The sequence below is a fragment of the Pseudochaenichthys georgianus genome, chromosome 4 (assembly GCF_902827115.2).
Source record: "Pseudochaenichthys georgianus chromosome 4, fPseGeo1.2, whole genome shotgun sequence".
NCBI lineage: Eukaryota > Metazoa > Chordata > Actinopteri > Perciformes > Channichthyidae > Pseudochaenichthys > Pseudochaenichthys georgianus.
This window is the reverse complement of record NC_047506.1, coordinates 32536604-32547034: the sequence shown is the minus strand read 5'-3', so window position 1 is coordinate 32547034 and position 10431 is coordinate 32536604.

The window sequence follows — 10431 nt, the reverse complement described above, 5'->3', positions numbered from 1 at the left end:
GCAGTTCAATTGGACTTACAGATTCAGAGAAAATTATAAAAGGTATGGATTGATATAGCATTTTTCTAGGATTAGCAACCACTCAAAACATTCATTGACATTCATACACTGGTGCCACTTGGGGTTCAGATTTTGGAGAAGGACACTTTGACATGTAGAGTTCAGGAGCCAGGGATCAAACTGACATCCATGTATTGGCATATGTTAAGATCTCTGCTGCTTGTTAATGTTGTATGAACGCTCAGGAATACCTTTGAGGAGTCACCTGACAGAAAAGCATTGACACATGTTTTATTTTTTGTCCTCAATATGAATTAATAATCTACCTGTGTTTATTTTATTGCACTTCTCTTGCAGATTATATGGTAATCCATGGGACTATGTCCACCGCAACTGTTGTCTTCTTTGATCACAAATTTAAGATCCTGGCTTAACAGTCTATTAATTTACCACTCCATCGTCGCTTGACAGGCAGCAGAAACATAGATGTGCTCCAGTTTATAGAAATGAGATCATGTGTGTGTTGTACTGACCATCCCCGTCCGCCATGAATGCGCTTCAGGTCAAGGCATCCAATGGTGCCCTCAGTAATGACGAACAAGGAAAGAAGTCTCTGCCCTCCCGATTATGATTCCAGGCCAAATTAAGTGCAGCTACTGGAAATCTGTGTCAAGTCAACAGTGTGCCACCCGTCACCCAAAGTCTGAATCAGCTTGGAAGAAATACATTAAATTGTGATTTGATACATCTTTAAAACTCCGCTGCCACCACACCAGACGGTTTACACAGCATCAAGCTGAAAATACCTCACAGTAAATGCCGCTCTTAAAATGTACCTGACTGTGTGACGCAAGTTGAGTTGCTAATGACTTGCCATCAGGGTCAAGTCCGGTCAAACCGTCAGGGGGAATTTTGTTGCATCTAGCCATACAAAGATTAATCTTCTTGTTCTCTGAAGAGGAGCTCTCGACATGAATGTACAGTCTAATATGGATTGAGCCTTCCTTGTTTCTACTGGTAGAGGTCAGAGAGCTGCAGCTGACTCACCCCCAACTACTTTGAGACCAGTTTAACAAGCGGCAAGGCTCCCATACCACACCACAATACAGAAGGTCAGAACAGACTCCATGGAACTTCTTTTGAAGTCATCATTGTAAAGCACACATTACAGGAATTCATTGTGTGATCACAAGGTTTGTTTGATGTTGTGAGAGTGGTACTATACGTTTTAGATGCCTTCCTCTTATGATTTCTAAAAGCCTTTTGTTGACAGGGAATCTGGTCATTGCGCATAACAGGTATGTTACAATTGTAATGCTTTTAAGATGTCCATGTAAAAAATAAAAATTCAATTTTAAAAAAAGACACATTTTCTATATTCTTCTTTTTTACACAAAAATGTTTTAGATAAGTCACTTATCTTTATTAACGGGAGATTTTCCTCGTATAGCCGCATGTTTAAGTTCATGGTCTTTAGGTATGTAATTGATAAATGAATAACAGATGTTTTGTTGCTGTTCAAACCGATGAGGGGTGAAGCAGGTGGTAGCCAGGTCAGCCAGCAGATATTTGTTTAACTGTGCTGTCATTTACCTTTTTAATGTTTTTTATTTACAGATACAGACTTCCTCGCTCTTCTCAACATCATACAGTATGTTGCGTTTCAGGTCTGAACAACATGTCTGGCATTCTTTATCTTATCGCTGAGTTATCGAGCTGTTTAGGATCATAAAATGTAGTGTGCCAAATATAGCACACGTGTGATGCTAACATTTAGCCCGGGGAGACACTCTTGCACTGATGTAAAGCGCTGCTAACCCCTACAGCAACAGGCACCAGTGTCACCAATTAGCACAAAGAGAAGGTAGAGGGAATAGGAGGGCGACAGATGAGTGAGGGGGGGATTTAGTGTTGGATGGAAGACTGAGCTCCCTAATGGGAAGGTCAGGAGGACAAGGAAGGATGATAATGAGGCGATCCTGTGACAGGCTGGTGTAACGGAAAGACTTGTGTTCTCTTCCAAAATGTTGTTTACTGTTGACGCTAGCTACTTATCAAATAATACAAGATAATCATGAAAATTGTGAACATATTAAAAGGATTTTAAGTTATTAAATGAGCATAATAATCACACTGAATCTTTAACTATGATGTTATTTTGTATAAACCTACAATAAATATATATTTTGACACAGTTTGATTTGGTTTCATGCGTTTATTTTTATTTTTGTATTAATTTAGATTTATTTATTAATTACATTTACATAGAGTAGGCAGTAAAGACAATGAATAGAGTTATTTAGAAATGTTAAGTCATTAATAAAGTGTATTAATGCATTTTGTGAGGGATCAGTCTTTAACCATATGTGACGTAATTTTACATAATATATTGTGTGGGATGGATACATAAGTAGAGTACAGACAATAAATATAAATAATCTCATATTTATTCGTAACAAATTAGCTTGTTGCTCCTTCAAGTGAAAAAGATGAATGAAATATTGAAGTAGGTATTAACTATATATATATATATATATATATACCTACAGTACACTAACAAGCAGAGAGATTTCCCTTGTAAAAGGTTAGAAACATGGAAGATTTTTTTTAAAAACCCACTTTGTATCTTTCCTCATTACCGCCCCCCTGTCTCCCCCATGCTGTATCTCTCTCCTCTCGTAGAGACACATGGCGCTCTGGCATGCCACTCATTCCGTTATAACAAGCCACATTCCCTGGAACACTTCCTCCTCTCTGTCCCTGCTTGTGGTCCCTGGGTCCCAGAGCAGACCCCCTCCCCCTGCCCTCTTTCCTTCACCCGCCCCCTCTGGTGCTTATCCCTGGGCGTCTGTGGCTCCCACTGCAGAGAACCACAAGCAGCCAGAGCTTTCCATTGAACTGTCTCTGTCTGCCTTGATGGTCACCCTTGATAATTTTGCTGCTCGGTGTGTGTAGGGAAGGAAGAGAGCATCCAGCACCAGGAACTAAACACAGCAAACCAGTGGAAACCTGGAGAGACTGACTCCATCACACCCATGAGAGACATGGGAGGAAAGGAAAAGAAGATTTTGGTAATGGCAAATGTTCCCAACTACCAAGGGTGAGTCCTCTGCTGCACTTTTGACCCATCTACACTGGCTTTTTGTGTTATTTCGCAAAATTGTAATCTAATCTAAGTAATCTTAAACTTTAATGATGATCATGTTTTGAATTCTAGCACCTTTTTTCCTGTGGTATCAGTTACACACAGGGCAAGTAGCCACTTGTCCAGTTACATGGCACACTTATTTGTTACAATAGCTAACTCAGCTGTTGGTTTGTGATAATTTTTTGGTAAAAGATCTATAATTAATCTATTCTAAATATGTTTTATTTAAATATATTTCATTTAAAAAACACAAAAATGAAATATTTATTTGGGCTTTAGAATGAAATAACACACCAGGTCATGATGTCATGATGTAGATTTCAGTGCAATAATAAAAAAAAAAACATATTTTTCCCAATTAAAAAATAATGTAAAGTTCATTTTATGCATTTAAATGTATTTATGTAAGTTGTGTTGCTCATACAGTGGTGGACTAAAATAGGAGCTCTGCTTTGTTCTTGGCATAATGTAAGAGTGCTTTGAGTTGAAGTTCTACAGTTACAATCTTCTGCAGAGGTTGGTGAGTTGTTGCCAGAGAGACGGATTGGAGGGGCTGTGGGCACTGAATACGTCTGTTAGGGCCAAAATGAGTGTGTATACCTACGTCAATGAAAGTTTTGTGTGCAAAAGATCCAAATGTATGATTGGAGTTTGTGCCTTTTTAAAGCTGCTGTAGTCTACTTACCATGTTTATTTATGCTTGTGTTTGTATATGGTGTGTACAGCAGAATTTCAGGGTCACCAGGGGATCGATAACAATTTGGCCCCCATTCCAAGAATAACAGCGGTGATACCTTGATCATGACTTGGCTCGGGCAGTGTCGAAAGCTCCAGTGAGCTGGTATTCTCGAGGGGAGGGTATGTGGAGTTTGGATGGGGGGAAAAAAACCTGTCGGTCACTTGACACAGTCGTGTCAGGCAGTGTTGAATTTGATGCCTATTAATTTGAGAAGTGTCTGCGACCCCTTGAGTGTCCCCCTAATTAGGGAGTGTGGGCTGGGAAACAAGTTCAGTTCCTTTTGTTTTTTCCAGGTAACGTTGCAGCTGAACAGTTTGTCCTTTAGCTGCATGTCTGTCCGTCTACATTCAAGGTCCCTTCAGAAGTCTGACACTGTATAGGTTTACTGTATTTTCCTGAATTTTGCTTACTTAAACTGACCGAAGACACATTTGGATTAATCATAATGTCCTGTACTGTTCTATTCTCTCCTATACACACCTACTCAGAGACACCTCCCTCGCATTCCTATGGTTTATAGGCTTTGATGGCTGTTTCCATGTGACTACTAAACCAGGACAGCAGAGGCCAGAGAGAGAGAGAGAGAGAGAGAGAGAGATAGCACCCTGGAGCGAAGACTGTCCACTGAAGGCAGCCGCTCGTAAAGAGCCCCCAAATCTAGCCTGTTGCTGTTTCTCTACATGTCACAAACAAACCCAAGGACTTGGCTTTACTTGCACACTTACTTAACCTGTAGCCTATATACACATGAATGCATGTACATGTGAACACAACACTGGCAGACATGTATCAGACATGTGTCTCTGCTGGCCAGTTGATGTTATCTTGGCTTAAAGCGACTGCAACGTCTGTTTACCTAGCAGCAGATACTCAAACAAACTCACCGTGATTTATTGAGCAATATTCAAGTCCGACTGAGTCCCACTGCTTATTATTGGCTTATTATTATTAGTATTTTATTTCAATGTGTCATATACTGCCACTCAAAGCGAACTATCATTGTAAATGTCATTACATCAGCATATTCTTGTAGCCAGAGAAACTATTTAAATGATATATTTTAAATGGTTAAGACACCTTGTTTTTACCTTACAAAAGCAAACAAGAGTCATCTGGGGTTCTGTTTTTCAGTTGGGAAACTCACTGCTGACAGCTGTTGATAATCAATAAATAGCGCGACTGCGCAAGTGTAAAACGTAAGCGTACAGCACCACATCTTCTATTTCTATCTGTTTAAAGACACGATAGGATATGTACAGCTGATTTGAGTGTCAGGCTCCTCCAACAATACAAGATTTACATGTAAAATAGAATAAGATAAAAACTAAATAAACAATTACTTATTCACTTATAGGAAGTCACTTTGGATAAAAACGTCAGCTACAGATGTACAGTAAATGAAATGTAATGATAAATACTTAGAATAAATTCTGTATACTGTAATAATATTTAAAGTTGAGGACAGCCATTTTTTTACCGGCTTCCAGTCCTTTAGCTAAACCGGCTTAACACAAACCCATCATCAATAAAACCTTTTTAAAAAGACAGGCAGAAAAAATATTTCAGAGTATTTTGGCATAGCTTAATAGTTTTGTGTGAGGTTCACTTCTTTTAATTTCACATTTTCAATAAGGAAGTATGTCCACAAATATAGTGAACAAATTGCCAGATGTACTAACTTACCTTGTTGTATTACATTCTAGTTTGATTAAGGGCCATTTATGAAGAGGGTACACATATTTCTTGTGGGCCTGGTTAGAGCACTTTATTTCCACTGCAATAGTTTTATGTTACCACTCTGACCCCTGTACCCTTGTCTATTACAAGATATAAAGAGGAGTGACACAGAGGAGTGTTTGTTATCACCTGTTGCTACCGTCTTTCATAGTGTCCCTCTTTTTATTGTCTCAATTGTCCTGAGCTTGTACAATTAGCCTGCTGAACTAAACCCACATCTATGTGTAGACTTTTAAAAAGCATTTTGGCACAATCCGAAACATGGAGAAATAATCTGACCCCTCCAATAAGCTTAATCAACACGTATCGGGCGTATGCTTTTATAAATTCCCTTAAACCCCATTGACAGCCATTATAAATACATTTTGGGATATTAAATTCCTGTAGGCAGGTTTCAGAGTGATGTTTCCTCTCAACACTCTGCTCTTGTGGCACATTTGGCATTTTAGGGGGGGGGATCTAAGCGATGCCACCCCCCCCTTTTTTTGTTCTCCGGCTCTTACTCTTCTAAAGTGGTGGAGTGGACTCATACAGCGCTCGGGGGTCTCCTTGATCCATTGCTACTTTAGGAAATATGAGCCGCATGCAGGGCTTCCGATCAGTTACATGGAAGGATTATGATAGAGAAGACAGATAGGAACCCCCCTGCTATTTTATAGAGGGGGATTACCAAGGGGCCGCCAAGCAAAGTAAACATACACAACTACGGCATCGCTTGGACAGCGACAGACTCAGAATTGGCATGCATGCTCACATAAAAAACGCCACATACCATACACAAAACCCTTATGTAAGTGCTGGATAAGGCAACAACTGCAATGAGTCAAATGACCACAATGGAAAGCAAACTAATCAGTTGATTCCTGTTTGCCTGGCAACAAGCCTTGTGGCGGCTCTGCCTCCTAACGGTTTTTATCTTATGGGCCTTTTCCATTGTTGGTGATGGCGTGCCCCTTGACCCTCGCCCTGAATAAGGGGAACCCACAAATAAAGCCCTTTAAAGTGAGTGGCCCGAGGTCACACAGCCTCCTAGGAGGGCCAGTGATCCTCAGCGGCCAACACCATCAAAACAGGCGTAAGAGTTCTTAAAAAGGCCTTCTTCAAAACATAGAGTTTAAAGAAACAGACGGGGTGGTGGAAAGGTCAGACAACTGTTGTGTCGCTCAGTGAGTGGTGGAGGAAATACTCAGATTCCTTACTATAAAATAAAGCATTTATACAAATAGAACACCTACTTTCAGGTGTTTTTAGAAAACTAAAAGACACATATAGTACCAGTACAATTTAGTTGAATATCTTAGCCATTATAAACATGTGCCTTGTAATTTGAAAAATGCAGATTACAGTGCATTCAGATTATCTGAAATATTACTCCCCAATAGGTTGAGTTTTGAGAGAGAGTTTTGCAGGCTTGCTAAAGCTTATGTTCAGGAAAAATGATAATCTATCAAATTAACTTCAGACCTCATGGTCACTTTGGCCCAAACACCTATGTTGTGATTCCCCTCAAAATATTAAGAACGTTATTAATGAGAGTAGTTTGTTATGATTGTGTAAGTCGTCTGCAGAGTACATTAGGCCTCTCGTGGTAATGACAAACAAACCAACAAAGATGGTTCAGATGGATACTCATGTTGAAATTCTGTAAAAGTTGTCTGAAAAAAATCTTTGTATTTCTAATGACAAAACTGCATTTTATGAATTTATCCAGATAGTTGCCATTGTTTTTGGTTAAGAATTCTAATACTGTAAACATATCTTGTCTTAAATGCACAATTTCAAAACCAGCCTCGTACAATAAACTTCGTTATCTTCTTTTTAACAATATCAACTGAGTGGTCTGAATGTATTGGCCACATTGGTGCATCGGCAGACCAAACCCATGGCCTCATATCCATAGGAAGTAAACAATTATAATATCTGTAAATAAATCAAAGAATGTAAAAAAGGCAACTTAAATAACATTGGCAGATGCATCCCTGGCCTCTCGTTTGGTTTCAGCACAGGAGTTGTAATCCTGCCCCGAGATGCTGAAGAAAAGCCCCTGGCTGTTACATGCCCTGTGCATCAGGGGCTCATGCAGCTTGTTGAAACTACAGCCCCTCTCTGACCTCTGTAATTTTTGAGCAAAGGCAGGACATTTACACTCTGGAGGTATAAATATCCCCAGTGATCTTCAATGACTCCCCCAGAGGCTCAACAGGTAGAGCACAGCAGAAAGCCAGCTGTCGCCAGCAGGCGTCAGGCAGGATTTCCCCAGCCGGATCAGAGACACTGTGCCCACTGAAGGCCTGGTCAAAGGATATGCCCTGCTACTTCAACAGTGTAGATTAGAGTTGAGCAATAGGTTAGGGAAGGGATTTCGCTATACTATTTATGCCGACGCAGTAATCCCTTTAGTGTCAGGCAAGTAAAAGCCATGTCGTTGTTGGATTTAGGTATTTCATTGTCTTATCTTTAAACATTTATTTCTGGTTAGTTTAACTCTAGATTGTTTCTTAATTAAATAGGGTTGTAACAAAAGATTACTATGTGCAATTTATTTTTACAACATTTATTTTGCATATTTTCTCTTTTTTATGTATTAATTTGAGTAGCAGCCCATAACAATTTGCAGAAGCAAATGTGTTGCATTCAAATAGCTTGTTTTGCCTTGACCACCAGTCAGAATAAAGAAGATTTAAACCAGAAATGTTCACACACAACATCTTTCTCTTGATGGATGATGGAGAAAGCATTCATTTTCAAATGTATTTTAAATGTTAATAAACAGCTTGATGTAATTTCAGGACAGACAAGAGGACGCTGTGTAATGAGTCTGTTTCTGACCAGAAGAACGTTCAACTTTCATCATCTGCTGTACCACCACCGATACCCATGTCCCCCATCGTAGAAAAAATGGAGGGGCTGAAGGCGATCCGCAACCCGCAGCAACAGCCTTCGTCTGGGCCGACTGGCCTTCTACCGGCACCTGGAGAAGGTGGAGACCATGCGCTGCTTCTGGGAGCTCAAACATGTGGAGCTGGAGGGAGGAAACCAGCAGGTAACAGGCACTGCCTTATTTTCTCTTCACCCTTATCGTCCACATAGCACTAATGCACCAGCTTCCTAAGAATTGGGGTTGATCAGAGAAATTGGTGTGTTCACTGGTTTCTGGTACTCCCTACTTCCTTTTGTGTTTTAACTTTTTTAAGGACACTTTAGTAGAACAACTCCAAACCCTGATGCTTTTGAAATGATAATTTGTCCAAAAAAACAGACTTCTACATTTACTAGCATTTAGTATAAAGTATATGCAACTGTTGTGGAAAAGAAAATTGTGTCATACAATAAAAAAACAGTATGGCTCTTAAAATCTTGATCCCTCTTTTTGCTGACTAAAAATAAAAGAATGAGCAACTGAATCAAACATTGACTTTTAGGTCCACCATACAGTCGGTTACGGTAGTTAAGAGTGCATGAGATCTGCCGCTGTACTTGCGCCCCCTGATTGGACTGCTGCCATGTGTCACAATCAGCAGTTTGTGCAGAGGGGAGGAAGAGGCGAACTGAAATAAACCGTCACAAACACTATTCCGGTTCAATGCACCTGTTGGCAGGAACACCATGCAGTAACAGGTGGAATATAACAAGCTCACTAAAGCTATCTGCAGATCTTTTAGTGTTTTTATGGTCTCTTTGAACCTGCTCAACCAAAATATCTGTCACCCTCACACACAATTATCAATCAATTTGCTTAGCTGCCACAAGATGGCAGCCCTGGCCAGATTGCAATACTCATTTGGAAAAATGAATACAGGAACCTTGCAGTTATTACCTTGAGTTATTGTTAAACATTATAACACAACCCCAGCTACTCGAGTTGTGAGTAACCAAAGGGAACTCAGTCAATAGGACCACTTATAGATTATGACGAAAAAGTCAAATTGACTGTCATCAGGCAGGTATTAGAATAAGTAACTGTAGAGCTGGCTGAAGAGGCCGTTGTCAAAGTTATTTTTAGGAATTTGTTCTCATTCAAAGTGAGTGTGATGAAGGGCAGAATATATTTTGATTATTTGTTACGATAAAGAATTATTTGTTTCCCTGGCACAAAATAAATGAAAAACAGGCAAAAAAGAAACAGAAAAACGTTGGCATTGGTATGGACAAAGGCCAAAATGACATGTGCAATTCACTGCTGACTGTACTGTAATAGAATCAACAAGCAACAGGGATTCTCTTTGTAACCTAAAAAAAAAAAACTTTGTCTCACCAACAGGTACATTTTAACAAATACATGTACTATTGAGTGAATATGAAGGACTTAAGCTTAACTTAAAACATGTTTGTCATATGTGCTATCAAGTGTTCTACATATTGTGATAATATGATTTGTAAATAATTTTGGCCACAATTATCATGTAGTGAAATCTGATACTGTGGTTTGTGTTGTAAATATATAGACCAACAGTTATTAAATATAAAGTGTGGAAGTGTAGAAGTTGTTCATTTCCTGCAATCATTGGAAACTGCTCTTGCTAAGAGTAATTATAATTATTTCCTATGTTTGTGACCAATTCAGACGCTTTTTAAATATTATTTATAACCTATGAAGAACCATGATAAGTTATACACTCTTTCATATGTATGGTCTGATCTCAGTGTAACTACTGTAGATGTAGGCAAATTTAGCATTTACATTATGTTGGGAATTTATTTTCTTGTCTGTAAATCAGTGCTGCTCTCAAAGTGAACACCAGGGAGCGCTAAAGGGAACGTTAATTTAAGATCCTCAGCCTATGATGGGGCCAAGTAAATATCTCTC